General features: G+C 36.5%; 50 non-coding genes across 50 annotated transcripts; all 50 read right to left on the reverse strand.

Moving 5' to 3' along the window:
- Positions 1-3,733: 3,733 nt before the first annotated feature.
- Trnat-cgu (transfer RNA threonine (anticodon CGU)) lies at positions 3,734-3,806 on the reverse strand. The gene has a single exon. It is a non-coding gene; the product is annotated as a tRNA-Thr (tRNA).
- Positions 3,807-4,151: 345 nt separating this feature from the next.
- On the reverse strand, positions 4,152-4,222 carry Trnag-ccc (transfer RNA glycine (anticodon CCC)). Its single transcript has one exon. It is a non-coding gene; the product is annotated as a tRNA-Gly (tRNA).
- A 193-nt stretch (positions 4,223-4,415) lies between these two features.
- Positions 4,416-4,488, reverse strand: Trnat-cgu (transfer RNA threonine (anticodon CGU)). The gene has a single exon. It is a non-coding gene; the product is annotated as a tRNA-Thr (tRNA).
- Positions 4,489-4,833: 345 nt separating this feature from the next.
- On the reverse strand, positions 4,834-4,904 carry Trnag-ccc (transfer RNA glycine (anticodon CCC)). Its single transcript has one exon. It is a non-coding gene; the product is annotated as a tRNA-Gly (tRNA).
- A 193-nt stretch (positions 4,905-5,097) lies between these two features.
- Trnat-cgu (transfer RNA threonine (anticodon CGU)) lies at positions 5,098-5,170 on the reverse strand. Its single transcript has one exon. It is a non-coding gene; the product is annotated as a tRNA-Thr (tRNA).
- A 345-nt stretch (positions 5,171-5,515) lies between these two features.
- Positions 5,516-5,586, reverse strand: Trnag-ccc (transfer RNA glycine (anticodon CCC)). Its single transcript has one exon. It is a non-coding gene; the product is annotated as a tRNA-Gly (tRNA).
- Positions 5,587-5,779: 193 nt separating this feature from the next.
- Positions 5,780-5,852, reverse strand: Trnat-cgu (transfer RNA threonine (anticodon CGU)). The gene has a single exon. It is a non-coding gene; the product is annotated as a tRNA-Thr (tRNA).
- Positions 5,853-6,197: 345 nt separating this feature from the next.
- Positions 6,198-6,268, reverse strand: Trnag-ccc (transfer RNA glycine (anticodon CCC)). Its single transcript has one exon. It is a non-coding gene; the product is annotated as a tRNA-Gly (tRNA).
- Positions 6,269-6,461: 193 nt separating this feature from the next.
- Positions 6,462-6,534, reverse strand: Trnat-cgu (transfer RNA threonine (anticodon CGU)). The gene has a single exon. It is a non-coding gene; the product is annotated as a tRNA-Thr (tRNA).
- A 345-nt stretch (positions 6,535-6,879) lies between these two features.
- Trnag-ccc (transfer RNA glycine (anticodon CCC)) lies at positions 6,880-6,950 on the reverse strand. Its single transcript has one exon. It is a non-coding gene; the product is annotated as a tRNA-Gly (tRNA).
- Positions 6,951-7,143: 193 nt separating this feature from the next.
- On the reverse strand, positions 7,144-7,216 carry Trnat-cgu (transfer RNA threonine (anticodon CGU)). The gene has a single exon. It is a non-coding gene; the product is annotated as a tRNA-Thr (tRNA).
- Positions 7,217-7,561: 345 nt separating this feature from the next.
- Positions 7,562-7,632, reverse strand: Trnag-ccc (transfer RNA glycine (anticodon CCC)). The gene has a single exon. It is a non-coding gene; the product is annotated as a tRNA-Gly (tRNA).
- Positions 7,633-7,825: 193 nt separating this feature from the next.
- On the reverse strand, positions 7,826-7,898 carry Trnat-cgu (transfer RNA threonine (anticodon CGU)). The gene has a single exon. It is a non-coding gene; the product is annotated as a tRNA-Thr (tRNA).
- A 345-nt stretch (positions 7,899-8,243) lies between these two features.
- On the reverse strand, positions 8,244-8,314 carry Trnag-ccc (transfer RNA glycine (anticodon CCC)). The gene has a single exon. It is a non-coding gene; the product is annotated as a tRNA-Gly (tRNA).
- A 193-nt stretch (positions 8,315-8,507) lies between these two features.
- Trnat-cgu (transfer RNA threonine (anticodon CGU)) lies at positions 8,508-8,580 on the reverse strand. The gene has a single exon. It is a non-coding gene; the product is annotated as a tRNA-Thr (tRNA).
- A 345-nt stretch (positions 8,581-8,925) lies between these two features.
- Positions 8,926-8,996, reverse strand: Trnag-ccc (transfer RNA glycine (anticodon CCC)). The gene has a single exon. It is a non-coding gene; the product is annotated as a tRNA-Gly (tRNA).
- Positions 8,997-9,189: 193 nt separating this feature from the next.
- On the reverse strand, positions 9,190-9,262 carry Trnat-cgu (transfer RNA threonine (anticodon CGU)). Its single transcript has one exon. It is a non-coding gene; the product is annotated as a tRNA-Thr (tRNA).
- A 345-nt stretch (positions 9,263-9,607) lies between these two features.
- Positions 9,608-9,678, reverse strand: Trnag-ccc (transfer RNA glycine (anticodon CCC)). Its single transcript has one exon. It is a non-coding gene; the product is annotated as a tRNA-Gly (tRNA).
- Positions 9,679-9,871: 193 nt separating this feature from the next.
- Positions 9,872-9,944, reverse strand: Trnat-cgu (transfer RNA threonine (anticodon CGU)). Its single transcript has one exon. It is a non-coding gene; the product is annotated as a tRNA-Thr (tRNA).
- Positions 9,945-10,289: 345 nt separating this feature from the next.
- Positions 10,290-10,360, reverse strand: Trnag-ccc (transfer RNA glycine (anticodon CCC)). The gene has a single exon. It is a non-coding gene; the product is annotated as a tRNA-Gly (tRNA).
- Positions 10,361-10,553: 193 nt separating this feature from the next.
- Positions 10,554-10,626, reverse strand: Trnat-cgu (transfer RNA threonine (anticodon CGU)). The gene has a single exon. It is a non-coding gene; the product is annotated as a tRNA-Thr (tRNA).
- Positions 10,627-10,971: 345 nt separating this feature from the next.
- Positions 10,972-11,042, reverse strand: Trnag-ccc (transfer RNA glycine (anticodon CCC)). The gene has a single exon. It is a non-coding gene; the product is annotated as a tRNA-Gly (tRNA).
- Positions 11,043-11,235: 193 nt separating this feature from the next.
- Trnat-cgu (transfer RNA threonine (anticodon CGU)) lies at positions 11,236-11,308 on the reverse strand. Its single transcript has one exon. It is a non-coding gene; the product is annotated as a tRNA-Thr (tRNA).
- A 345-nt stretch (positions 11,309-11,653) lies between these two features.
- Positions 11,654-11,724, reverse strand: Trnag-ccc (transfer RNA glycine (anticodon CCC)). The gene has a single exon. It is a non-coding gene; the product is annotated as a tRNA-Gly (tRNA).
- Positions 11,725-11,917: 193 nt separating this feature from the next.
- Trnat-cgu (transfer RNA threonine (anticodon CGU)) lies at positions 11,918-11,990 on the reverse strand. The gene has a single exon. It is a non-coding gene; the product is annotated as a tRNA-Thr (tRNA).
- A 345-nt stretch (positions 11,991-12,335) lies between these two features.
- Positions 12,336-12,406, reverse strand: Trnag-ccc (transfer RNA glycine (anticodon CCC)). Its single transcript has one exon. It is a non-coding gene; the product is annotated as a tRNA-Gly (tRNA).
- Positions 12,407-14,853: 2,447 nt separating this feature from the next.
- On the reverse strand, positions 14,854-14,924 carry Trnag-ccc (transfer RNA glycine (anticodon CCC)). Its single transcript has one exon. It is a non-coding gene; the product is annotated as a tRNA-Gly (tRNA).
- Positions 14,925-15,117: 193 nt separating this feature from the next.
- Trnat-cgu (transfer RNA threonine (anticodon CGU)) lies at positions 15,118-15,190 on the reverse strand. Its single transcript has one exon. It is a non-coding gene; the product is annotated as a tRNA-Thr (tRNA).
- Positions 15,191-15,535: 345 nt separating this feature from the next.
- On the reverse strand, positions 15,536-15,606 carry Trnag-ccc (transfer RNA glycine (anticodon CCC)). Its single transcript has one exon. It is a non-coding gene; the product is annotated as a tRNA-Gly (tRNA).
- Positions 15,607-15,799: 193 nt separating this feature from the next.
- Positions 15,800-15,872, reverse strand: Trnat-cgu (transfer RNA threonine (anticodon CGU)). The gene has a single exon. It is a non-coding gene; the product is annotated as a tRNA-Thr (tRNA).
- Positions 15,873-16,217: 345 nt separating this feature from the next.
- On the reverse strand, positions 16,218-16,288 carry Trnag-ccc (transfer RNA glycine (anticodon CCC)). The gene has a single exon. It is a non-coding gene; the product is annotated as a tRNA-Gly (tRNA).
- A 193-nt stretch (positions 16,289-16,481) lies between these two features.
- Positions 16,482-16,554, reverse strand: Trnat-cgu (transfer RNA threonine (anticodon CGU)). The gene has a single exon. It is a non-coding gene; the product is annotated as a tRNA-Thr (tRNA).
- Positions 16,555-16,899: 345 nt separating this feature from the next.
- Trnag-ccc (transfer RNA glycine (anticodon CCC)) lies at positions 16,900-16,970 on the reverse strand. Its single transcript has one exon. It is a non-coding gene; the product is annotated as a tRNA-Gly (tRNA).
- A 193-nt stretch (positions 16,971-17,163) lies between these two features.
- Positions 17,164-17,236, reverse strand: Trnat-cgu (transfer RNA threonine (anticodon CGU)). Its single transcript has one exon. It is a non-coding gene; the product is annotated as a tRNA-Thr (tRNA).
- Positions 17,237-17,581: 345 nt separating this feature from the next.
- Trnag-ccc (transfer RNA glycine (anticodon CCC)) lies at positions 17,582-17,652 on the reverse strand. Its single transcript has one exon. It is a non-coding gene; the product is annotated as a tRNA-Gly (tRNA).
- Positions 17,653-17,845: 193 nt separating this feature from the next.
- On the reverse strand, positions 17,846-17,918 carry Trnat-cgu (transfer RNA threonine (anticodon CGU)). Its single transcript has one exon. It is a non-coding gene; the product is annotated as a tRNA-Thr (tRNA).
- A 345-nt stretch (positions 17,919-18,263) lies between these two features.
- Positions 18,264-18,334, reverse strand: Trnag-ccc (transfer RNA glycine (anticodon CCC)). The gene has a single exon. It is a non-coding gene; the product is annotated as a tRNA-Gly (tRNA).
- Positions 18,335-18,527: 193 nt separating this feature from the next.
- On the reverse strand, positions 18,528-18,600 carry Trnat-cgu (transfer RNA threonine (anticodon CGU)). Its single transcript has one exon. It is a non-coding gene; the product is annotated as a tRNA-Thr (tRNA).
- Positions 18,601-18,945: 345 nt separating this feature from the next.
- Positions 18,946-19,016, reverse strand: Trnag-ccc (transfer RNA glycine (anticodon CCC)). The gene has a single exon. It is a non-coding gene; the product is annotated as a tRNA-Gly (tRNA).
- A 194-nt stretch (positions 19,017-19,210) lies between these two features.
- On the reverse strand, positions 19,211-19,283 carry Trnat-cgu (transfer RNA threonine (anticodon CGU)). The gene has a single exon. It is a non-coding gene; the product is annotated as a tRNA-Thr (tRNA).
- A 345-nt stretch (positions 19,284-19,628) lies between these two features.
- Trnag-ccc (transfer RNA glycine (anticodon CCC)) lies at positions 19,629-19,699 on the reverse strand. The gene has a single exon. It is a non-coding gene; the product is annotated as a tRNA-Gly (tRNA).
- A 193-nt stretch (positions 19,700-19,892) lies between these two features.
- On the reverse strand, positions 19,893-19,965 carry Trnat-cgu (transfer RNA threonine (anticodon CGU)). The gene has a single exon. It is a non-coding gene; the product is annotated as a tRNA-Thr (tRNA).
- A 345-nt stretch (positions 19,966-20,310) lies between these two features.
- Trnag-ccc (transfer RNA glycine (anticodon CCC)) lies at positions 20,311-20,381 on the reverse strand. The gene has a single exon. It is a non-coding gene; the product is annotated as a tRNA-Gly (tRNA).
- Positions 20,382-20,574: 193 nt separating this feature from the next.
- Positions 20,575-20,647, reverse strand: Trnat-cgu (transfer RNA threonine (anticodon CGU)). Its single transcript has one exon. It is a non-coding gene; the product is annotated as a tRNA-Thr (tRNA).
- Positions 20,648-20,992: 345 nt separating this feature from the next.
- On the reverse strand, positions 20,993-21,063 carry Trnag-ccc (transfer RNA glycine (anticodon CCC)). Its single transcript has one exon. It is a non-coding gene; the product is annotated as a tRNA-Gly (tRNA).
- A 193-nt stretch (positions 21,064-21,256) lies between these two features.
- Positions 21,257-21,329, reverse strand: Trnat-cgu (transfer RNA threonine (anticodon CGU)). Its single transcript has one exon. It is a non-coding gene; the product is annotated as a tRNA-Thr (tRNA).
- Positions 21,330-21,674: 345 nt separating this feature from the next.
- Positions 21,675-21,745, reverse strand: Trnag-ccc (transfer RNA glycine (anticodon CCC)). The gene has a single exon. It is a non-coding gene; the product is annotated as a tRNA-Gly (tRNA).
- Positions 21,746-24,168: 2,423 nt separating this feature from the next.
- On the reverse strand, positions 24,169-24,239 carry Trnag-ccc (transfer RNA glycine (anticodon CCC)). The gene has a single exon. It is a non-coding gene; the product is annotated as a tRNA-Gly (tRNA).
- Positions 24,240-24,432: 193 nt separating this feature from the next.
- Trnat-cgu (transfer RNA threonine (anticodon CGU)) lies at positions 24,433-24,505 on the reverse strand. Its single transcript has one exon. It is a non-coding gene; the product is annotated as a tRNA-Thr (tRNA).
- Positions 24,506-24,840: 335 nt separating this feature from the next.
- Positions 24,841-24,911, reverse strand: Trnag-ccc (transfer RNA glycine (anticodon CCC)). Its single transcript has one exon. It is a non-coding gene; the product is annotated as a tRNA-Gly (tRNA).
- Between the last annotated feature and the right edge of the window lie 2,215 nt (positions 24,912-27,126).

The raw sequence follows: 27,126 nt of genomic DNA on the forward strand, positions 1-27,126 counted from the left end.
CTGTTAGCCATTACTCTTGCTAGTATTTTATAATCCACATTTAATAAAGTTATAGGTCTGAAATTTTTAAGTTCAGATTTGTCACCTCTATTCTTATATATCAAATTAATCATGCCATATCTCATAGACCTAGATAAAACTTTATTTTCTTCAATACTATCATAAATATATTTCAATACAGGTTTCAATTCATTTAAAAAATAAAGATAGAATTCAACAGTCAATCCATCAGAGCCAGGCGTTTTGCCTTTTTTCATTCCTTTCAATGATTGTTCAATCTCATCAATACATATATCATCATCACATTTAGTAATATCAATATCATCAACTTTAACATCAACACAATCTAACATGTCATTGATTGCATCATTGTCAGTATTTACACATGAAAACAATTTTTTATAAAAATTATGCACAACATCTAATAATTCCACAGTACTACTAACAGCATTACCATCACAATTTCTCAAAGTACTTATCAAATTCTTATTTTGTTTATATTTTTCCAGACTTAAGAAATAAGCAGTATTCTTGTCACTTTCTAAGGCATGTTGACATTTAGACCTTAATATAGCACCATTACATCTATGTTTTTCTATAGCTTCAAGTTCATCTTTTAATTCTAAATATTTTACATAATCAATTTCTATACCACATGCAGACTTCACTGACAATTCTTGTAACTTATTTTGCAATTTAAAATATTCTTTGCTTCTCTCTTTCTGATTTTCTTTGCCATAGATTTGACTTATTTTCTTAATACTAAATTTCAAATTATCCCACCAAATGAGAGGGTTTGAATAATAAAAATCTGAACATATTTCATCTTCTAATAACTTTCTGATTCTTGTTACATATTCTTCATTATCTAATAAGGAATAGTTAAAAATCCAGATACCTGGTCCTCTTTCAACCTCTGTAAAATCTAATTTCATGCTAACAATACAGTGATCACTAAAACAAGTATCTCTATAAAAAATATTTTTAATACAGGGCTTAACATTACTAGAAACTAAAAAATAGTCAATTCTACTTTGTGTCAAAAAACCTTGTACAACTTGTTTTCGTGAAAACATTTTGACACCTGCATTTCTGTCTCTCCAGACATCAAACAAACAATTATCGTGCATCATAGTATTAAGATATTTCACAGACCTATCTGCATAAAAAGCAGTTTTCCCACTTTTATCTAAAGGAGACAGTGCAGTATTAAAATCGCCTGCTACTATAACATATCCGTCTCCTTTAATTTTACTTTTACAATCTTCAAAAAATTCACATTTTTCACTTACACTATTAGGAACATACAAATTAAAAATATCTACAATTTTATCATTGATTTTACCTTGAATATGAATAAATCTACCAGGTACACATTCACAAACTTTAAATACATTTTTAAGGTTTTTACTGACAAGAATTGCAACACCCTGTCTATTACAGTTACTATTACTTGCAAAAATATCACCATTCCATAATGTCTTATCATTCTTTATATCTTCAAAAATAATATTATTCCAAAATGTTTCCTGTAAGCATACAATATCATACTTTCTTTCATTACATAATGAAAAAATACAATCCTTTTTACTTTGGTTACATAGACCATTACAATTAAAACTTATGAAGTTATAAGTAGCCATCACAAAAATAATTCTAATAATATACAACATTAAACACTCCATTATTAACTATTCAAATGTTTTTGTAAATTTGACAACCTTGCTGCTTTAATATTAGGCTTGATATTAAGCATACTTCTCCTTTTAATACCCAAGTAATTTCTCTTCTTCCCTACAACAGTGAAAGTATCTCCACTTTCCTCTTGGTCTTCACTGACCACGGGAAAAGTGTCCATAGTAATCTCATCCAGAGAATCACATGAACTTCTGACTTCCCCCTGGCTACTGTCATTTTGTTCAAGGGGGGAGACAGCACTTTCAACATTAAAACCATCAGACATTTTATCAATTCTATTTTCACCAGACAATTCAACATTTGATTTAGTAAGCAAAACTGGTTCAATATTACAATTATTCAAACAAATATTGTTTAATTCTTTATCTGTACCTTTCTTGACTTTATCATCTCTGACACATTCCGCACTGTCATCACCAACACCATCATCCATCTCAAAACACTCCTCCTCATCAATGTAAATACCATCTCCATTCCAATCACCGTCACCCTCATCATCAGTGCAAAGGCTAGCACCACCTTTAGCACTTTCACCAAAACCCACTTCATCTACATCCTCAGTGTAATGACTAGCATCGCCATTTACACTCACGATTCCATCTTCCATACTATCTCCTACATCTGTACCTTCACGAGAATCAACATTCTCCTGCACACTTGTGCAAACCTCCTTCTCCTTACAATTTTTATCCATATATCCAACTTTCACATCTGTGGTTTTCATAGCCTCCTCATCTGCTTCTTTTATCAACTCCCGACATGACATTTCCTGCAAATTCTCAGAAGAAAATTGTGGAAAATGATTCACAATTTGCAATTCTTCTCTGGCTTTGCAATTACAATAGTCTTTCTTTCGAAAACAAAACGCACACTTGTTTTTTAAACATTTTCTACTAATGTGCCCCTGCTGACCACATTCAAAACATTTAAATTCTGGACAGTCTTTGTATATATGTTCTGAGCTAAAGCACCCAGAGCACACCTTGACTTGTTGGTTATGAATAACCCGGTAGTAAGCCGTCTCCTTTTCATTAACTGAAAACTTCATTGAATACGGTATTGAAGCCATGTTCGGCGGAAGTTTAACTTTGAAAATACGAGTTCCGTCAAAGACATTATTCTTTGACTTCATCCTATGCTTCTTTATCGGAGAAACAATCTCCACTCCAATCTTGGAAAATCTATCAATAATTTCTCGATCTGAGACATACATACTTAAATTTAGAATTGAAACGTACTTAAAACTTGCCTCTAATTCATTAACAGCGCACTTTTTACCATTTAAAGATAGTTCACCAATAACGGATTCCATCATTTTTCTCTCTCTTAGTACCACCTCATAACCAACTCCATTTTTCGGTACGCATGCAACGACACTTCCAACACCACATTTCGTCTCAATTTCATCAATAATCATTTCAGCCTCCACGGCACCAAAACCATCTACGGGGCACCCAACTAAAACGGTTTTCTCCTTTGAGAACTGTTCATTTGAAAAATTCATGTTTTTTCGGGAACTTTCTCCCCCACTATTATTAAAGTTTGCCATCAGTCTTTAGTCAAACCACTGAATACAAATCGAACACACCTTCCCTCCCCCTTTTCCCTGTAACTAAAACACAGGAAAAGGGGCTATTCAACAAATATTATGCGATAATATATGTCACATTCAATCAAATAATACACATTAAACTTCAGGAAATGTTTACAGTTACAAATATGGCGAAGAACTCACCAAAATCAGAATAATTTCCGGACAACACTTTGTTTACATGTTAAACATGGTACATCCAAAAACCAGCTCCCTGGGAATCTTGCATGATACCACTACACCAGCGGCGCTTCAGTAGTAACCATCGACTTTTATCCATTTAAACATAAAGTAAATGATAAGCGCAAAGTGGGTGCGTCGCTAGTTTGAGACAAACCCTCACCACATGATACATTTTAATAGCAAATTTATAAAAACACGAAGGCAAACAGTGTTGTCAGATATGTGAAAGATAGAAAAACAGTGTAAAAATAATGGAAAATGTGCCCCCAGTGAGAGTCGAACTCACGACCCCTGGTTTACGAGACCAGTGCTCTAACCACTGAGCTATAGGGGCTTTGAAAAGCCGTCAGGTTAATATTGTATAAGTTCCTCAGCTGATAAGTAAAGAAAAAGTCAAGAATTGTTTTCCAATTACATTCAATGTATTAACACAAACTATATAGGCAATATTCGTTATACGTTCAGTCTTTTCTTTCAAATCAGAGAGTACTGTTGTTCCCGAAGAGGGCGGCTATCACGTTTTGAAAAACGTTAATCTTGTAGCTCTAATAAAAAGCCACAGCTTAAATGCATGTACAAGAAAATCACAAAGTCCACTGCAATATTGCCTGCAAATTCTGTATGAGATTGGGTGAATGCCCAACGTAGCCCTTGGAGTTGATTTTGCAAACAAAAATTTTGCGCCTCCCGGGAATCGAACCCGGGTCGCAAGAATGGGAATCTTGCATGATACCACTACACCAGCGGCGCTTCAGTAGTAACCATCGACTTTTATCCATTTAAACATAAAGTAAATGATAAGCGCAAAGGAGGTGCGTCGCTAGTTTGAGACAAACCCTCACCACATGATACATTTTAATAGCAAATTTATAAAAACACGAAGGCAAACAGTGTTGTCAGATATGTGAAAGATAGAAAAACAGTGTAAAAATAATGGAAAATGTGCCCCCAGTGAGAGTCGAACTCACGACCCCTGGTTTACGAGACCAGTGCTCTAACCACTGAGCTATAGGGGCTTTGAAAAGCCGTCAGGTTAATATTGTATAAGTTCCTCAGCTGATAAGTAAAGAAAAAGTCAAGAATTGTTTGCCAATTACATTCAATGTATTAACACAAACTATATAGGCAATATTCGTTATACGTTCAGTCTTTTCTTTCAAATCAGAGAGTACTGTTGTTCCCGAAGAGGGCGGCTATCACGTTTTGAAAAACGTTAATCTTGTAGCTCTAATAAAAAGCCACAGCTTAAATGCATGTACAAGAAAATCACAAAATCCACTGCAATATTGCCTGCAAATTCTGTATGAGATTGGGTGAATGCCCAACGTAGCCCTTGGAGTTGATTTTGCAAACAAAAATTTTGCGCCGCCCGGGAATCGAACCCGGGTCGCAAGAATGGGAATCTTGCATGATACCACTACACCAGCGGCGCTTCAGTAGTAACCATCGACTTTTATCCATTTAAACATAAAGTAAATGATAAGCGCAAAGTGGGTGCGTCGCTAGTTTGAGACAAACCCTCACCACATGATACATTTTAATAGCAAATTTATAAAAACACGAAGGCAAACAGTGTTGTCAGATATGTGAAAGATAGAAAAACAGTGTAAAAATAATGGAAAATGTGCCCCCAGTGAGAGTCGAACTCACGACCCCTGGTTTACGAGACCAGTGCTCTAACCACTGAGCTATAGGGGCTTTGAAAAGCCGTCAGGTTAATATTGTATAAGTTCCTCAGCTGATAAGTAAAGAAAAAGTCAAGAATTGTTTTCCAATTACATTCAATGTATTAACACAAACTATATAGGCAATATTCGTTATACGTTCAGTCTTTTCTTTCAAATCAGATAGTACTGTTGTTCCCGAAGAGGGCGGCTATCACGTTTTGAAAAACGTTAATCTTGTAGCTCTAATAAAAAGCCACAGCTTAAATGCATGTACAAGAAAATCACAAAGTCCACTGCAATATTGCCTGCAAATTCTGTATGAGATTGGGTGAATGCCCAACGTAGCCCTTGGAGTTGATTTTGCAAACAAAAATTTTGCGCCTCCCGGGAATCGAACCCGGGTCGCAAGAATGGGAATCTTGCATGATACCACTACACCAGCGGCGCTTCAGTAGTAACCATCGACTTTTATCCATTTAAACATAAAGTAAATGATAAGCGCAAAGGAGGTGCGTCGCTAGTTTGAGACAAACCCTCACCACATGATACATTTTAATAGCAAATTTATAAAAACACGAAGGCAAACAGTGTTGTCAGATATGTGAAAGATAGAAAAACAGTGTAAAAATAATGGAAAATGTGCCCCCAGTGAGAGTCGAACTCACGACCCCTGGTTTACGAGACCAGTGCTCTAACCACTGAGCTATAGGGGCTTTGAAAAGCCGTCAGGTTAATATTGTATAAGTTCCTCAGCTGATAAGTAAAGAAAAAGTCAAGAATTGTTTGCCAATTACATTCAATGTATTAACACAAACTATATAGGCAATATTCGTTATACGTTCAGTCTTTTCTTTCAAATCAGAGAGTACTGTTGTTCCCGAAGAGGGCGGCTATCACGTTTTGAAAAACGTTAATCTTGTAGCTCTAATAAAAAGCCACAGCTTAAATGCATGTACAAGAAAATCACAAAATCCACTGCAATATTGCCTGCAAATTCTGTATGAGATTGGGTGAATGCCCAACGTAGCCCTTGGAGTTGATTTTGCAAACAAAAATTTTGCGCCGCCCGGGAATCGAACCCGGGTCGCAAGAATGGGAATCTTGCATGATACCACTACACCAGCGGCGCTTCAGTAGTAACCATCGACTTTTATCCATTTAAACATAAAGTAAATGATAAGCGCAAAGGGGGTGCGTCGCTAGTTTGAGACAAACCCTCACCACATGATACATTTTAATAGCAAATTTATAAAAACACGAAGGCAAACAGTGTTGTCAGATATGTGAAAGATAGAAAAACAGTGTAAAAATAATGGAAAATGTGCCCCCAGTGAGAGTCGAACTCACGACCCCTGGTTTACGAGACCAGTGCTCTAACCACTGAGCTATAGGGGCTTTGAAAAGCCGTCAGGTTAATATTGTATAAGTTCCTCAGCTGATAAGTAAAGAAAAAGTCAAGAATTGTTTTCCAATTACATTCAATGTATTAACACAAACTATATAGGCAATATTCGTTATACGTTCAGTCTTTTCTTTCAAATCAGAGAGTACTGTTGTTCCCGAAGAGGGCGGCTATCACGTTTTGAAAAACGTTAATCTTGTAGCTCTAATAAAAAGCCACAGCTTAAATGCATGTACAAGAAAATCACAAAGTCCACTGCAATATTGCCTGCAAATTCTGTATGAGATTGGGTGAATGCCCAACGTAGCCCTTGGAGTTGATTTTGCAAACAAAAATTTTGCGCCTCCCGGGAATCGAACCCGGGTCGCAAGAATGGGAATCTTGCATGATACCACTACACCAGCGGCGCTTCAGTAGTAACCATCGACTTTTATCCATTTAAACATAAAGTAAATGATAAGCGCAAAGGAGGTGCGTCGCTAGTTTGAGACAAACCCTCACCACATGATACATTTTAATAGCAAATTTATAAAAACACGAAGGCAAACAGTGTTGTCAGATATGTGAAAGATAGAAAAACAGTGTAAAAATAATGGAAAATGTGCCCCCAGTGAGAGTCGAACTCACGACCCCTGGTTTACGAGACCAGTGCTCTAACCACTGAGCTATAGGGGCTTTGAAAAGCCGTCAGGTTAATATTGTATAAGTTCCTCAGCTGATAAGTAAAGAAAAAGTCAAGAATTGTTTGCCAATTACATTCAATGTATTAACACAAACTATATAGGCAATATTCGTTATACGTTCAGTCTTTTCTTTCAAATCAGAGAGTACTGTTGTTCCCGAAGAGGGCGGCTATCACGTTTTGAAAAACGTTAATCTTGTAGCTCTAATAAAAAGCCACAGCTTAAATGCATGTACAAGAAAATCACAAAATCCACTGCAATATTGCCTGCAAATTCTGTATGAGATTGGGTGAATGCCCAACGTAGCCCTTGGAGTTGATTTTGCAAACAAAAATTTTGCGCCGCCCGGGAATCGAACCCGGGTCGCAAGAATGGGAATCTTGCATGATACCACTACACCAGCGGCGCTTCAGTAGTAACCATCGACTTTTATCCATTTAAACATAAAGTAAATGATAAGCGCAAAGTGGGTGCGTCGCTAGTTTGAGACAAACCCTCACCACATGATACATTTTAATAGCAAATTTATAAAAACACGAAGGCAAACAGTGTTGTCAGATATGTGAAAGATAGAAAAACAGTGTAAAAATAATGGAAAATGTGCCCCCAGTGAGAGTCGAACTCACGACCCCTGGTTTACGAGACCAGTGCTCTAACCACTGAGCTATAGGGGCTTTGAAAAGCCGTTAGGTTAATATTGTATAAGTTCCTCAGCTGATAAGTAAAGAAAAAGTCAAGAATTGTTTGCCAATTACATTCAATGTATTAACACAAACTATATAGGCAATATTCGTTATACGTTCAGTCTTTTCTTTCAAATCAGAGAGTACTGTTGTTCCCGAAGAGGGCGGCTATCACGTTTTGAAAAACGTTAATCTTGTAGCTCTAATAAAAAGCCACAGCTTAAATGCATGTACAAGAAAATCACAAAGTCCACTGCAATATTGCCTGCAAATTCTGTATGAGATTGGGTGAATGCCCAACGTAGCCCTTGGAGTTGATTTTGCAAACAAAAATTTTGCGCCGCCCGGGAATCGAACCCGGGTCGCAAGAATGGGAATCTTGCATGATACCACTACACCAGCGGCGCTTCAGTAGTAACCATCGACTTTTATCCATTTAAACATAAAGTAAATGATAAGCGCAAAGGAGGTGCGTCGCTAGTTTGAGACAAACCCTCACCACATGATACATTTTAATAGCAAATTTATAAAAACACGAAGGCAAACAGTGTTGTCAGATATGTGAAAGATAGAAAAACAGTGTAAAAACAATGGAAAATGTGCCCCCAGTGAGAGTCGAACTCACGACCCCTGGTTTACGAGACCAGTGCTCTAACCACTGAGCTATAGGGGCTTTGAAAAGCCGTCAGGTTAATATTGTATAAGTTCCTCAGCTGATAAGTAAAGAAAAAGTCAAGAATTGTTTGCCAATTACATTCAATGTATTAACACAAACTATATAGGCAATATTCGTTATACGTTCAGTCTTTTCTTTCAAATCAGAGAGTACTGTTGTTCCCGAAGAGGGCGGCTATCACGTTTTGAAAAACGTTAATCTTGTAGCTCTAATAAAAAGCCACAGCTTAAATGCATGTACAAGAAAATCACAAAATCCACTGCAATATTGCCTGCAAATTCTGTATGAGATTGGGTGAATGCCCAACGTAGCCCTTGGAATTGATTTTGCAAACAAAAATTTTGCGCCGCCCGGGAATCGAACCCGGGTCGCAAGAATGGGAATCTTGCATGATACCACTACACCAGCGGCGCTTCAGTAGTAACCATCGACTTTTATCCATTTAAACATAAAGTAAATGATAAGCGCAAAGTGGGTGCGTCGCTAGTTTGAGACAAACCCTCACCACATGATACATTTTAATAGCAAATTTATAAAAACACGAAGGCAAACAGTGTTGTCAGATATGTGAAAGATAGAAAAACAGTGTAAAAATAATGGAAAATGTGCCCCCAGTGAGAGTCGAACTCACGACCCCTGGTTTACGAGACCAGTGCTCTAACCACTGAGCTATAGGGGCTTTGAAAAGCCGTCAGGTTAATATTGTATAAGTTCCTCAGCTGATAAGTAAAGAAAAAGTCAAGAATTGTTTGCCAATTACATTCAATGTATTAACACAAACTATATAGGCAATATTCGTTATACGTTCAGTCTTTTCTTTCAAATCAGAGAGTACTGTTGTTCCCGAAGAGGGCGGCTATCACGTTTTGAAAAACGTTAATCTTGTAGCTCTAATAAAAAGCCACAGCTTAAATGCATGTACAAGAAAATCACAAAATCCACTGCAATATTGCCTGCAAATTCTGTATGAGATTGGGTGAATGCCCAACGTAGCCCTTGGAGTTGATTTTGCAAACAAAAATTTTGCGCCGCCCGGGAATCGAACCCGGGTCGCAAGAATGGGAATCTTGCATGATACCACTACACCAGCGGCGCTTCAGTAGTAACCATCGACTTTTATCCATTTAAACATAAAGTAAATGATAAGCGCAAAGGAGGTGCGTCGCTAGTTTGAGACAAACCCTCACCACATGATACATTTTAATAGCAAATTTATAAAAACACGAAGGCAAACAGTGTTGTCAGATATGTGAAAGATAGAAAAACAGTGTAAAAACAATGGAAAATGTGCCCCCAGTGAGAGTCGAACTCACGACCCCTGGTTTACGAGACCAGTGCTCTAACCACTGAGCTATAGGGGCTTTGAAAAGCCGTCAGGTTAATATTGTATAAGTTCCTCAGCTGATAAGTAAAGAAAAAGTCAAGAATTGTTTGCCAATTACATTCAATGTATTAACACAAACTATATAGGCAATATTCGTTATACGTTCAGTCTTTTCTTTCAAATCAGAGAGTACTGTTGTTCCCGAAGAGGGCGGCTATCACGTTTTGAAAAACGTTAATCTTGTAGCTCTAATAAAAAGCCACAGCTTAAATGCATGTACAAGAAAATCACAAAATCCACTGCAATATTGCCTGCAAATTCTGTATGAGATTGGGTGAATGCCCAACGTAGCCCTTGGAATTGATTTTGCAAACAAAAATTTTGCGCCGCCCGGGAATCGAACCCGGGTCGCAAGAATGGGAATCTTGCATGATACCACTACACCAGCGGCGCTTCAGTAGTAACCATCGACTTTTATCCATTTAAACATAAAGTAAATGATAAGCGCAAAGTGGGTGCGTCGCTAGTTTGAGACAAACCCTCACCACATGATACATTTTAATAGCAAATTTATAAAAACACGAAGGCAAACAGTGTTGTCAGATATGTGAAAGATAGAAAAACAGTGTAAAAATAATGGAAAATGTGCCCCCAGTGAGAGTCGAACTCACGACCCCTGGTTTACGAGACCAGTGCTCTAACCACTGAGCTATAGGGGCTTTGAAAAGCCGTCAGGTTAATATTGTATAAGTTCCTCAGCTGATAAGTAAAGAAAAAGTCAAGAATTGTTTGCCAATTACATTCAATGTATTAACACAAACTATATAGGCAATATTCGTTATACGTTCAGTCTTTTCTTTCAAATCAGAGAGTACTGTTGTTCCCGAAGAGGGCGGCTATCACGTTTTGAAAAACGTTAATCTTGTAGCTCTAATAAAAAGCCACAGCTTAAATGCATGTACAAGAAAATCACAAAATCCACTGCAATATTGCCTGCAAATTCTGTATGAGATTGGGTGAATGCCCAACGTAGCCCTTGGAGTTGATTTTGCAAACAAAAATTTTGCGCCGCCCGGGAATCGAACCCGGGTCGCAAGAATGGGAATCTTGCATGATACCACTACACCAGCGGCGCTTCAGTAGTAACCATCGACTTTTATCCATTTAAACATAAAGTAAATGATAAGCGCAAAGTGGGTGCGTCGCTAGTTTGAGACAAACCCTCACCACATGATACATTTTAATAGCAAATTTATAAAAACACGAAGGCAAACAGTGTTGTCAGATATGTGAAAGATAGAAAAACAGTGTAAAAATAATGGAAAATGTGCCCCCAGTGAGAGTCGAACTCACGACCCCTGGTTTACGAGACCAGTGCTCTAACCACTGAGCTATAGGGGCTTTGAAAAGCCGTCAGGTTAATATTGTATAAGTTCCTCAGCTGATAAGTAAAGAAAAAGTCAAGAATTGTTTGCCAATTACATTCAATGTATTAACACAAACTATATAGGCAATATTCGTTATACGTTCAGTCTTTTCTTTCAAATCAGAGAGTACTGTTGTTCCCGAAGAGGGCGGCTATCACGTTTTGAAAAACGTTAATCTTGTAGCTCTAATAAAAAGCCACAGCTTAAATGCATGTACAAGAAAATCACAAAGTCCACTGCAATATTGCCTGCAAATTCTGTATGAGATTGGGTGAATGCCCAACGTAGCCCTTGGAGTTGATTTTGCAAACAAAAATTTTGCGCCGCCCGGGAATCGAACCCGGGTCGCAAGAATGGGAATCTTGCATGATACCACTACACCAGCGGCGCTTCAGTAGTAACCATCGACTTTTATCCATTTAAACATAAAGTAAATGATAAGCGCAAAGGGGGTGCGTCGCTAGTTTGAGACAAACCCTCACCACATGATACATTTTAATAGCAAATTTATAAAAACACGAAGGCAAACAGTGTTGTCAGATATGTGAAAGATAGAAAAACAGTGTAAAAATAATGGAAAATGTGCCCCCAGTGAGAGTCGAACTCACGACCCCTGGTTTACGAGACCAGTGCTCTAACCACTGAGCTATAGGGGCTTTGAAAAGCCGTTAGGTTAATATTGTATAAGTTCCTCAGCTGATAAGTAAAGAAAAAGTCAAGAATTGTTTGCCAATTACATTCAATGTATTAACACAAACTATATAGGCAATATTCGTTATACGTTCAGTCTTTTCTTTCAAATCAGAGAGTACTGTTGTTCCCGAAGAGGGCGGCTATCACGTTTTGAAAAACGTTAATCTTGTAGCTCTAATAAAAAGCCACAGCTTAAATGCATGTACAAGAAAATCACAAAGTCCACTGCAATATTGCCTGCAAATTCTGTATGAGATTGGGTGAATGCCCAACGTAGCCCTTGGAGTTGATTTTGCAAACAAAAATTTTGCGCCGCCCGGGAATCGAACCCGGGTCGCAAGAATGGGAATCTTGCATGATGCCACTACACCAGCGGCGCTTCAGTAGTAACCATCGACTTTTATCCATTTAAACATAAAGTAAATGATGAGCGCAAAGGGGGTGCGTCGCTAGTTTGAGACAAACCCTCACCACATGATACATTTTAATAGCAAATTTATAAAAACACGAAGGCAAACAGTGTTGTCAGATATGTGAAAGATAGAAAAACAGTGTAAAAATAATGGAAAATGTGCCCCCAGTGAGAGTCGAACTCACGACCCCTGGTTTACGAGACCAGTGCTTTTTTTTTTTTTTTTATCTTTATTGAATAAAACTATACGAAATAACAAAACAAATCAGAATATCTATAAAATCATCATGTTACAGAACTTAAGAATATACAATTTATCACAGTTTGAATAACAGCACATCTTCCTCTAACATCACAGTTGGATTATCTTTCAAAAACTTCTTTTCAAAGACTGTAAAAAATCCTGTTGTGACACAATTTGTAGTCTAGATCAATACATTCAGATGGTTTCCAAAAATTATGTACTTGTTTCCACACAAAACGGAAATCACTTTCATGAATACCATATTGTTCATACCAAAATTCATAACATTTAGGTTTAATAAAACACTTTTGTAATAGTAATGAATAAAACCTTTTTGTTGTACATAGCGTCATGTCACACACTTTACTGTCGAATTGAACATAAAATTGGGAGAGTTCTTCATTTTTCAAATGACAATTTGTCAAAACGACTTCTTTCCACTCAGCAGAAATATGATTCAATAATAACATATACAATTTCCTGACAATGTTAAAATTAACATCTATTTCTTTTTCTCTCATCATATCAAAAATTGCCTGAACTGGCAAAAATCCAGGTATAGCTTCATATGATATATCTTTAACTAGTACAATACCAGCTTTTATAAAACATTCCCATTCTTTACCAGATACGAACATCAAGCTATTATAAAACAGTGGTTGATTATAAACATCACAGTTTCCTATATTAAAAGTTACATCTTTTCTAATGCACTGCCATGCTTCTAACATTTCTCTGTACACATGCGGTAAACATAATAAATCATTTTTGTTTAAACGCAAAAATAAAACAGGCCTAGAAAGATTCATACAATGTACTCTTCTCAAAAAATAGCTGAAGATACTTTTCCAAATACAATTGCACTCAGGGTTTAAAAATCTTCCTAAAAATTTCAATCTAAATGAACACATTTTTAAATAAATATCTTGAAAATTCAAGCCACCATCCTGTTTCATACCAGTAATAGTTGCATATTGTATTAAATGAGATTTAGAATCCCACAAAAACTCAATACATATTTGCTTTAAATCTGTCAGTACATTTTCAGGTATTGGCGAAACAGCTAATAAATACCAAATTCTTGATACCAATAAAGAAGAAATTACAATATTTCTACCAGATAGAGTCAATTGTCTTTGTTTCCACATATTAACAATACTTCTTATTTTTCTGATCTTATCCTTCCAATTCATGTCATTACACACATCAATGTCTACACCAACATAAACGCCAAGAACTTGAATACATTTTTCACAAATTCTTAATCCAAGTACAGTCTTATCAACATCAGTCAAACTTCCTTTTCCAATACATAAAATTTCAGACTTACTTCTATTAATCTTAGAACCTGATGCTCTACTATATAAATTAAATACATCAAAAGTACATTCAATAGATTTTTTATCGCTCAAACATAAGGTAGTATCATCTGCATGTTGAAACAAAACTGCAGTTTCTTTACTGTAAGGTATACGTATTCCATTAATATTACAATGTTTCTTAATTGCCATTGACAGTGGTTCTGCTGATAAAACATACAACAAAGCACTGATAGGGCAACCTTGCCTAATACCATTTCGTATCTTAAAATATTTTGTTAAAAAACCGTTACACTTGACAGTACTCTGAATATCGGTATAAAAAATCCTAATCCAATTAATAAATTTACATCCAAAACCAAAACATTCTAATACTCTAATGAGATAATCATGAGACACTCTGTCAAAAGCTTTCTCTTGATCAAATTTTAAAATATACCCTTCTACACCATCATCTTCTACCATATTTATTACATCACGTACACTAGCTATTGTATCTGCAATATCTCTACCAGGTATACAACATGACTGACTATTTGATATTATCTTGCAAAGTACTGATTTGAATCTATTTGACATGACACGTGCTAAAATCTTGTAATCAACTTGCAACAATGAAATAGGTCTATAATTCTTTAAATCCACATGATACATTTTAATAGCAAATTTATAAAAACACGAAGGCAAACAGTGTTGTCAGATATGTGAAAGATAGAAAAACAGTGTAAAAATAATGGAAAATGTGCCCCCAGTAAGAGTCGAACTCACGACCCCTGGTTTACGAGACCAGTGTATGAGATTGGGTGAATGCCCAACGTAGCCCTTGGAGTTGATTTTGCAAACAAAAATTTTGCGCCGCCCGGGAATCGAACCCGGGTCGCAAGAATGGGAATCTTGCATGATACCACTACACCAGCGGCGCTTCAGTAGTAACCATCGACTTTTATCCATTTAAACATAAAGTAAATGATAAGCGCAAAGGAGGTGCGTCGCTAGTTTGAGACAAACCCTCACCACATGATACATTTTAATAGCAAATTTATAAAAACACGAAGGCAAACAGTGTTGTCAGATATGTGAAAGATAGAAAAACAGTGTAAAAATAATGGAAAATGTGCCCCCAGTGAGAGTCGAACTCACGACCCCTGGTTTACGAGACCAGTGCTCTAACCACTGAGCTATAGGGGCTTTGAAAAGCCGTCAGGTTAATATTGTATAAGTTCCTCAGCTGATAAGTAAAGAAAAAGTCAAGAATTGTTTGCCAATTACATTCAATGTATTAACACAAACTATATAGGCAATATTCGTTATACGTCCAGTCTTTTCTTTCAAATCAGAGAGTACTGTTGTTCCCGAAGAGGGCGGCTATCACGTTTTGAAAAACGTTAATCTTGTAGCTCTAATAAAAAGCCACAGCTTAAATGCATGTACAAGAAAATCACAAAATCCACTGCAATATTGCCTGCAAATTCTGTATGAGATTGGGTGAATGCCCAACGTAGCCCTTGGAGTTGATTTTGCAAACAAAAATTTTGCGCCGCCCGGGAATCGAACCCGGGTCGCAAGAATGGGAATCTTGCATGATACCACTACACCAGCGGCGCTTCAGTAGTAACTATCGACTTTTATCCATTTAAACATAAAGTAAATGATAAGCGCAAAGTGGGTGCGTCGCTAGTTTGAGACAAACCCTCACCACATGATACATTTTAATAGCAAATTTATAAAAACACGAAGGCAAACAGTGTTGTCAGATATGTGAAAGATAGAAAAACAGTGTAAAAATAATGGAAAATGTGCCCCCAGTGAGAGTCGAACTCACGACCCCTGGTTTACGAGACCAGTGCTCTAACCACTGAGCTATAGGGGCTTTGAAAAGCCGTCAGGTTAATATTGTATAAGTTCCTCAGCTGATAAGTAAAGAAAAAGTCAAGAATTGTTTGCCAATTACATTCAATGTATTAACACAAACTATATAGGCAATATTCGTTATACGTTCAGTCTTTTCTTTCAAATCAGAGAGTACTGTTGTTCCCGAAGAGGGCGGCTATCACGTTTTGAAAAACGTTAATCTTGTAGCTCTAATAAAAAGCCACAGCTTAAATGCATGTACAAGAAAATCACAAAATCCACTGCAATATTGCCTGCAAATTCTGTATGAGATTGGGTGAATGCCCAACGTAGCCCTTGGAGTTGATTTTGCAAACAAAAATTTTGCGCCGCCCGGGAATCGAACCCGGGTCGCAAGAATGGGAATCTTGCATGATACCACTACACCAGCGGCGCTTCAGTAGTAACCATCGACTTTTATCCATTTAAACATAAAGTAAATGATAAGCGCAAAGTGGGTGCGTCGCTAGTTTGAGACAAACCCTCACCACATGATACATTTTAATAGCAAATTTATAAAAACACGAAGGCAAACAGTGTTGTCAGATATGTGAAAGATAGAAAAACAGTGTAAAAATAATGGAAAATGTGCCCCCAGTGAGAGTCGAACTCACGACCCCTGGTTTACGAGACCAGTGCTCTAACCACTGAGCTATAGGGGCTTTGAAAAGCCGTCAGGTTAATATTGTATAAGTTCCTCAGCTGATAAGTAAAGAAAAAGTCAAGAATTGTTTGCCAATTACATTCAATGTATTAACACAAACTATATAGGCAATATTCGTTATACGTTCAGTCTTTTCTTTCAAATCAGAGAGTACTGTTGTTCCCGAAGAGGGCGGCTATCACGTTTTGAAAAACGTTAATCTTGTAGCTCTAATAAAAAGCCACAGCTTAAATGCATGTACAAGAAAATCACAAAATCCACTGCAATATTGCCTGCAAATTCTGTATGAGATTGGGTGAATGCCCAACGTAGCCCTTGGAGTTGATTTTGCAAACAAAAATTTTGCGCCGCCCGGGAATCGAACCCGGGTCGCAAGAATGGGAATCTTGCATGATACCACTACACCAGCGGCGCTTCAGTAGTAACCATCGACTTTTATCCATTTAAACATAAAGTAAATGATAAGCGCAAAGGGGGTGCGTCGCTAGTTTGAGACAAACCCTCACCACATGATACATTTTAATAGCAAATTTATAAAAATACGAAGGCAAACAGTGTTGTCAGATATGTGAAAGATAGAAAAACAGTGTAAAAATAATGGAAAATGTGCCCCCAGTGAGAGTCGAACTCACGACCCCTGGTTTACGAGACCAGTGCTCTAACCACTGAGCTATAGGGGCTTTGAAAAGCCGTCAGGTTAATATTGTATAAGTTCCTCAGCTGATAAGTAAAGAAAAAGTCAAGAATTGTTTGCCAATTACATTCAATGTATTAACACAAACTATATAGGCAATATTCGTTATACGTTCAGTCTTTTCTTTCAAATCAGAGAGTACTGTTGTTCCCGAAGAGGGCGGCTATCACGTTTTGAAAAACGTTAATCTTGTAGCTCTAATAAAAAGCCACAGCTTAAATGCATGTACAAGAAAATCACAAAATCCACTGCAATATTGCCTGCAAATTCTGTATGAGATTGGGTGAATGCCCAACGTAGCCCTTGGAGTTGATTTTGCAAACAAAAATTTTGCGCCGCCCGGGAATCGAACCCGGGTCGCAAGAATGGGAATCTTGCATGATACCACTACACCAGCGGCGCTTCAGTAGTAACCATCGACTTTTATCCATTTAAACATAAAGTAAATGATAAGCGCAAAGGGGGTGCGTCGCTAGTTTGAGACAAACCCTCACCACATGATACATTTTAATAGCAAATTTATAAAAACACGAAGGCAAACAGTGTTGTCAGATATGTGAAAGATAGAAAAACAGTGTAAAAATAATGGAAAATGTGCCCCCAGTGAGAGTCGAACTCACGACCCCTGGTTTACGAGACCAGTGCTCTAACCACTGAGCTATAGGGGCTTTGAAAAGCCGTTAGGTTAATATTGTATAAGTTCCTCAGCTGATAAGTAAAGAAAAAGTCAAGAATTGTTTGCCAATTACATTCAATGTATTAACACAAACTATATAGGCAATATTCGTTATACGTTCAGTCTTTTCTTTCAAATCAGAGAGTACTGTTGTTCCCGAAGAGGGCGGCTATCACGTTTTGAAAAACGTTAATCTTGTAGCTCTAATAAAAAGCCACAGCTTAAATGCATGTACAAGAAAATCACAAAATCCACTGCAATATTGCCTGCAAATTCTGTATGAGATTGGGTGAATGCCCAACGTAGCCCTTGGAGTTGATTTTGCAAACAAAAATTTTGCGCCGCCCGGGAATCGAACCCGGGTCGCAAGAATGGGAATCTTGCATGATACCACTACACCAGCGGCGCTTCAGTAGTAACCATCGACTTTTATCCATTTAAACATAAAGTAAATGATAAGCGCAAAGGGGGTGCGTCGCTAGTTTGAGACAAACCCTCACCACATGATACATTTTAATAGCAAATTTATAAAAACACGAAGGCAAACAGTGTTGTCAGATATGTGAAAGATAGAAAAACAGTGTAAAAATAATGGAAAATGTGCCCCCAGTGAGAGTCGAACTCACGACCCCTGGTTTACGAGACCAGTGCTCTAACCACTGAGCTATAGGGGCTTTGAAAAGCCGTTAGGTTAATATTATATAAGTTCCTCAGCTGATAAGTAAAGAAAAAGTCAAGAATTGTTTGCCAATTACATTCAATGTATTAACACAAACTATATAGGCAATATTCGTTATACGTTCAGTCTTTTCTTTCAAATCAGAGAGTACTGTTGTTCCCGAAGAGGGCGGCTATCACGTTTTGAAAAACGTTAATCTTGTAGCTCTAATAAAAAGCCACAGCTTAAATGCATGTACAAGAAAATCACAAAGTCCACTGCAATATTGCCTGCAAATTCTGTATGAGATTGGGTGAATGCCCAACGTAGCCCTTGGAGTTGATTTTGCAAAGAAAAATTTTGCGCCGCCCGGGAATCGAACCCGGGTCGCAAGAATGGGAATCTTGCATGATACCACTACACCAGCGGCGCTTCAGTAGTAACCATCGACTTTTATCCATTTAAACATAAAGTAAATGATAAGCGCAAAGTGGGTGCGTCGCTAGTTTGAGACAAACCCTCACCACATGATACATTTTAATAGCAAATTTATAAAAAACACGAAGGCAAACAGTGTTGTCAGATATGTGAAAGATAGAAAAACAGTGTAAAAATAATGGAAAATGTGCCCCCAGTGAGAGTCGAACTCACGACCCCTGGTTTACGAGACCAGTGCTCTAACCACTGAGCTATAGGGGCTTTGAAAAGCCGTCAGGTTAATATTGTATAAGTTCCTCAGCTGATAAGTAAAGAAAAAGTCAAGAATTGTTTGCCAATTACATTCAATGTATTAACACAAACTATATAGGCAATATTCGTTATACGTTCAGTCTTTTCTTTCAAATCAGAGAGTACTGTTGTTCCCGAAGAGGGCGGCTATCACGTTTTGAAAAACGTTAATCTTGTAGCTCTAATAAAAAGCCACAGCTTAAATGCATGTACAAGAAAATCACAAAGTCCACTGCAATATTGCCTGCAAATTCTGTATGAGATTGGGTGAATGCCCAACGTAGCCCTTGGAGTTGATTTTGCAAACAAAAATTTTGCGCCGCCCGGGAATCGAACCCGGGTCGCAAGAATGGGAATCTTGCATGATACCACTACACCAGCGGCGCTTCAGTAGTAACCATCGACTTTTATCCATTTAAACATAAAGTAAATGATAAGCGCAAAGGGGGTGCGTCGCTAGTTTGAGACAAACCCTCACCACATGATACATTTTAATAGCAAATTTATAAAAATACGAAGGCAAACAGTGTTGTCAGATATGTGAAAGATAGAAAAACAGTGTAAAAATAATGGAAAATGTGCCCCCAGTGAGAGTCGAACTCACGACCCCTGGTTTACGAGACCAGTGCTCTAACCACTGAGCTATAGGGGCTTTGAAAAGCCGTCAGGTTAATATTGTATAAGTTCCTCAGCTGATAAGTAAAGAAAAAGTCAAGAATTGTTTGCCAATTACATTCAATGTATTAACACAAACTATATAGGCAATATTCGTTATACGTTCAGTCTTTTCTTTCAAATCAGAGAGTACTGTTGTTCCCGAAGAGGGCGGCTATCACGTTTTGAAAAACGTTAATCTTGTAGCTCTAATAAAAAGCCACAGCTTAAATGCATGTACAAGAAAATCACAAAGTCCACTGCAATATTGCCTGCAAATTCTGTATGAGATTGGGTGAATGCCCAACGTAGCCCTTGGAGTTGATTTTGCAAACAAAAATTTTGCGCCGCCCGGGAATCGAACCCGGGTCGCAAGAATGGGAATCTTGCATGATACCACTACACCAGCGGCGCTTCAGTAGTAACCATCGACTTTTATCCATTTAAACATAAAGTAAATGATAAGCGCAAAGGGGGTGCGTCGCTAGTTTGAGACAAACCCTCACCACATGATACATTTTAATAGCAAATTTATAAAAACACGAAGGCAAACAGTGTTGTCAGATATGTGAAAGATAGAAAAACAGTGTAAAAATAATGGAAAATGTGCCCCCAGTGAGAGTCGAACTCACGACCCCTGGTTTACGAGACCAGTGCTCTAACCACTGAACTATAGGGGCTTTGAAAAGCCGTCAGGTTAATATTGTATAAGTTCCTCAGCTGATAAGTAAAGAAAAAGTCAAGAATTGTTTGCCAATTACATTCAATGTATTAACACAAACTATATAGGCAATATTCGTTATACGTTCAGTCTTTTCTTTCAAATCAGAGAGTACTGTTGTTCCCGAAGAGGGCGGCTATCACGTTTTGAAAAACGTTAATCTTGTAGCTCTAATAAAAAGCCACAGCTTAAATGCATGTACAAGAAAATCACAAAGTCCACTGCAATATTGCCTGCAAATTCTGTATGAGATTGGGTGAATGCCCAACGTAGCCCTTGGAGTTGATTTTGCAAAGAAAAATTTTGCGCCGCCCGGGAATCGAACCCGGGTCGCAAGAATGGGAATCTTGCATGATACCACTACACCAGCGGCGCTTCAGTAGTAACCATCGACTTTTATCCATTTAAACATAAAGTAAATGATAAGCGCAAAGTGGGTGCGTCGCTAGTTTGAGACAAACCCTCACCACATGATACATTTTAATAGCAAATTTATAAAAACACGAAGGCAAACAGTGTTGTCAGATATGTGAAAGATAGAAAAACAGTGTAAAAATAATGGAAAATGTGCCCCCAGTGAGAGTCGAACTCACGACCCCTGGTTTACGAGACCAGTGCTCTAACCACTGAGCTATAGGGGCTTTGAAAAGCCGTCAGGTTAATATTGTATAAGTTCCTCAGCTGATAAGTAAAGAAAAAGTCAAGAATTGTTTGCCAATTACATTCAATGTATTAACACAAACTATATAGGCAATATTCGTTATACGTTCAGTCTTTTCTTTCAAATCAGAGAGTACTGTTGTTCCCGAAGAGGGCGGCTATCACGTTTTGAAAAACGTTAATCTTGTAGCTCTAATAAAAAGCCACAGCTTAAATGCATGTACAAGAAAATCACAAAGTCCACTGCAATATTGCCTGCAAATTCTGTATGAGATTGGGTGAATGCCCAACGTAGCCCTTGGAGTTGATTTTGCAAACAAAAATTTTGCGCCGCCCGGGAATCGAACCCGGGTCGCAAGAATGGGAATCTTGCATGATGCCACTACACCAGCGGCGCTTCAGTAGTAACCATCGACTTTTATCCATTTAAACATAAAGTAAATGATAAGCGCAAAGGGGGTGCGTCGCTAGTTTGAGACAAACCCTCACCACATGATACATTTTAATAGCAAATTTATAAAAACACGAAGGCAAACAGTGTTGTCAGATATGTGAAAGATAGAAAAACAGTGTAAAAATAATGGAAAATGTGCCCCCAGTGAGAGTCGAACTCACGACCCCTGGTTTACGAGACCAGTGCTTTTTTTTTTTTTTTTATCTTTATTGAATAAAACTATACGAAATAACAATACAAATCAGAATATCTATAAAATCATCATGTTACAGAACTTAAGAATATACAATTTATCACAGTTTGAATAACAGCACATCTTCCTCTAACATCACAGTTGGATTATCTTTCAAAAACTTCTTTTCAAAGACTGTAAAAAATCCTGTTGTGACACAATTTGTAGTCTAGATCAATACATTCAGATGGTTTCCAAAAATTATGTACTTGTTTCCACACAAAACGGAAATCACTTTCATGAATACCATATTGTTCATACCAAAATTCATAACATTTAGGTTTAATAAAACACTTTTGTAATAGTAATGAATAAAACCTTTTTGTTGTACATAGCGTCATGTCACACACTTTACTGTCGAATTGAACATAAAATTGGGAGAGTTCTTCATTTTTCAAATGACAATTTGTCAAAACGACTTCTTTCCACTCAGCAGAAATATGATTCAATAATAACATATACAATTTCCTGACAATGTTAAAATTAACATCTATTTCTTTTTCTCTCATCATATCAAAAATTGCCTGAACTGGCAAAAATCCAGGTATAGCTTCATATGATATATCTTTAACTAGTACAATACCAGCTTTTATAAAACATTCCCATTCTTTACCAGATACGAACATCAAGCTATTATAAAACAGTGGTTGATTATAAACATCACAGTTTCCTATATTAAAAGTTACATCTTTTCTAATGCACTGCCATGCTTCCAACATTTCTCTGTACACATGCGGTAAACATAATAAATCATTTTTGTTTAAACGCAAAAATAAAACAGGCCTAGAAAGATTCATACAATGTACTCTTCTCAAAAAATAGCTGAAGATACTTTTCCAAATACAATTGCACTCAGGGTTTAAAAATCTTCCTAAAAATTTCAATCTAAATGAACACATTTTTAAATAAATATCTTGAAAATTCAAGCCACCATCCTGTTTCATACCAGTAATAGTTGCATATTGTATTAAATGAGATTTAGAATCCCACAAAAACTCAATACATATTTGCTTTAAATCTGTCAGTACATTTTCAGGTATTGGCGAAACAGCTAATAAATACCAAATTCTTGATACCAATAAAGAAGAAATTACAATATTTCTACCAGATAGAGTCAATTGTCTTTGTTTCCACATATTAACAATACTTCTTATTTTTCTGATCTTATCCTTCCAATTCATGTCATTACACACATCAATGTCTACACCAACATAAACGCCAAGAACTTGAATACATTTTTCACAAATTCTTAATCCAAGTACAGTCTTATCAACATCAGTCAAACTTCCTTTTCCAATACATAAAATTTCAGACTTACTTCTATTAATCTTAGAACCTGATGCTCTACTATATAAATTAAATACATCAAAAGTACATTCAATAGATTTTTTATCGCTCAAACATAAGGTAGTATCATCTGCATGTTGAAACAAAACTGCAGTTTCTTTACTGTAAGGTATACGTATTCCATTAATATTACAATGTTTCTTAATTGCCATTGACAGTGGTTCTGCTGATAAAACATACAACAAAGCACTGATAGGGCAACCTTGCCTAATACCATTTCGTATCTTAAAATATTTTGTTAAAAAACCGTTACACTTGACAGTACTCTGAATATCGGTATAAAAAATCCTAATCCAATTAATAAATTTACATCCAAAACCAAAACATTCTAATACTCTAATGAGATAATCATGAGACACTCTGTCAAAAGCTTTCTCTTGATCAAATTTTAAAATATACCCTTCTACACCATCATCTTCTACCATATTTATTACATCACGTACACTAGCTATTGTATCTGCAATATCTCTACCAGGTATACAACATGACTGACTATTTGATATTATCTTGCAAAGTACTGATTTGAATCTATTTGACATGACACGTGCTAAAATCTTGTAATCAACTTGCAACAATGAAATAGGTCTATAATTCTTTAAATCCACATGATACATTTTAATAGCAAATTTATAAAAACACGAAGGCAAACAGTGTTGTCAGATATGTGAAAGATAGAAAAACAGTGTAAAAATAATGGAAAATGTGCCCCCAGTGAGAGTCGAACTCACGACCCCTGGTTTACGAGACCAGTGTATGAGATTGGAGTTGATTTTGCAAACAAAAATTTTGCGCCGCCCGGGAATCGAACCCGGGTCGCAAGAATGGGAATCTTGCATGATACCACTACACCAGCGGCGCTTCAGTAGTAACCATCGACTTTTATCCATTTAAACATAAAGTAAATGATAAGCGCAAAGGGGGTGCGTCGCTAGTTTGAGACAAACCCTCACCACATGATACATTTTAATAGCAAATTTATAAAAACACGAAGGCAAACAGTGTTGTCAGATATGTGAAAGATAGAAAAACAGTGTAAAAATAATGGAAAATGTGCCCCCAGTGAGAGTCGAACTCACGACCCCTGGTTTACGAGACCAGTGCTCTAACCACTGAGCTATAGGGGCTTTGAAAAGCCGTTAGGTTAATATTGTATAAGTTCCTCAGCTGATAAGTAAAGAAAAAGTCAAGAATTGTTTGCCAATTACATTCAATGTATTAACACAAACTATATAGGCAATATTCGTTATACGTTCAGTCTTTTCTTTCAAATCAGAGAGTACTGTTGTTCCCGAAGAGAGCGGCTATCACGTTTTGAAAAACGTTAATCTTGTAGCTCTAATAAAAAGCCACAGCTTAAATGCATGTACAAGAAAATCACAAAGTCCACTGCAATATTGCCTGCAAATTCTGTATGAGATTGGGTGAATGCCCTTAGAGTTGATTTTGCAAACAAAAATTTTGCGCCGCCCGGGAATCGAACCCGGGTCGCAAGAATGGGAATCTTGCATGATACCACTACACCAGCGGCGCTTCAGTAGTAACCATCGACTTTTATCCATTTAAACATAAAGTAAATGATAAGCGCAAAGGGGGTGCGTCGCTAGTTTGAGACAAACCCTCACCACATGATACATTTTAATAGCAAATTTATAAAAACACGAAGGCAAACAGTGTTGTCAGATATGTGAAAGATAGAAAAACAGTGTAAAAATAATGGAAAATGTGCCCCCAGTGAGAGTCGAACTCACGACCCCTGGTTTACGAGACCAGTGCTTTTTTTTTTCTTGATAAAAGTTTATTCACAGAAATATATTTACATGTAAAAGAATTATTGGGCTAATCTCCCACTAATTCACATATCACAGATAACAATTAATAATATCATGTATGTTAAGTCAATCTTCCATATTATATAATGGCTTGCATACTAAAAGTCAATCACAACATTTTTGTCACAGATACGTAAAACAGGATTTCTTTTCAAGTAGTATTTTTCAAACAATGAAAAGTTCTTCTTTTTATAATACATATAAGCATACTTTACATGTCGCTGAAGTACGGACTTAAAATAATTTTGAATATCTAGTACTTTCTCATCTTTCACAGCTACATTTCTCCTTTTCACAACACAAAATTTTCTAAATGCTAAGACAGTATTAACAAAATAATAGTTACTGTTTTTATCTTTCTCAGTTAATCCAAAATAACATAGAAAATTAAAATCAAGCATATTGACATATCTTGTAGAGCTATTGCACAAAATATTATGTAGGAAATCCTTCAAAAAGTTGTTGAATTTAGTTAAACATCTACATGAAATTATAAGATGTTCCAAATCTTCATGTACATCATAACATACTGGACATAAAGAATCAATAGTAATATGACATCTGAATAATCTCTCCTTCGTAAATAAAACTCTATGGAAAATTTTAAACGATGTTTCAATACAGTCACTAGGTAAAAATGGAAAATTCAAAATATTTTGAACCCTTTGTACATTAAAATCACTAAATACTTCATACCAGTAGCTGACAGCATTTGGCATTATTGTGCTAGTTTCTAAGAGCATACCATAACAAATTTTTGCCGTTCTAGGTAATGTATATTTTTTACCATTATCATTATATACTACATTCAGAACAGGTTTATTATAGTTATATGCATTTTCTCTAACTAAACGTTTTACCTGTTCTGGAATACACTGCTTAATACACTGAACTACATCAACAATTCTATCAGCAACTAACTCAGGAAACCTTTGAGAGACTATATCCTGTACATATTTGTTCTTCAAAAAACCTTTTGTACATTCAAATGCCAAGTCTTTAATTTTAACTATTCCTGCATCTACAAAGGGTTTAATATACAACATTTTCCCATCATTTACTATCATTGGATTATAAAACAATGGAATATCAAATACATTATTCACATTTATATCAATTTCCATATGAGTACGAATCTTTCCCCAAGCATATAACATACACTTATAAAAATCAGGTAAAATACCTAATTGTCTATTATTAAGATCACAAAATAGAATTTCCATACCAAGATTCATATCTAGAACTTTTGATAAAAAATAAGTGCAAGTATGTTTCCACACTGCATTATAATCATTATCTAACAATCGACTTAAAAATTTAAGTCTAAAAGCATACATTTTGTGAAATATATCTGGAAAATTTAAACCACCATTCAAAACTCTATTTATTATAACATCATATGCAACCAATGATGGCTTATTATTCCACAAAAAATCTACACACATCTTTTTAATGTCTAAATAGTATTTCTCAGGTATATTAACCACCATTAGAGTATACCATAATTTACTCATCAACAAGGTATTTATAACCGTTACTCTACCCTGTATTGATAAATGTCTCATTTTCCAAAAATTCAATAATTTTGAAATAGATTGCGCTTTGCAATCCCAATTTAAATTATCACAAACAGTTTTGTCTTTGCCAATCCATATACATAAAAGCTGAAGAACCCCATCACACTCTTTAATATTCCAAGCATATATTTCTTGTTTCGATATCTTTCCGGTACCCAATGCCAAAATTTCAGATTTATCTTTATTCAATTTTGCCCCAGATGCTTGTTCATACAAATTTAAAACTCCAAAGGCCTCATTTACTGAATTTTTGTCAGACAATATCAATGTTGTATCATCTGCATGTGAAAATATTTTCTCCTCACCAGATGCATTGGGAATTTGTATACCATGAATTCT

The sequence above is a fragment of the Perna viridis genome, chromosome 8 (assembly GCF_037379345.1).
Source record: "Perna viridis isolate PV_CMFRI_1.1 ecotype Kerala chromosome 8, ASM3737934v1, whole genome shotgun sequence".
Taxonomy (NCBI): Eukaryota; Metazoa; Mollusca; class Bivalvia; order Mytilida; family Mytilidae; genus Perna; species Perna viridis.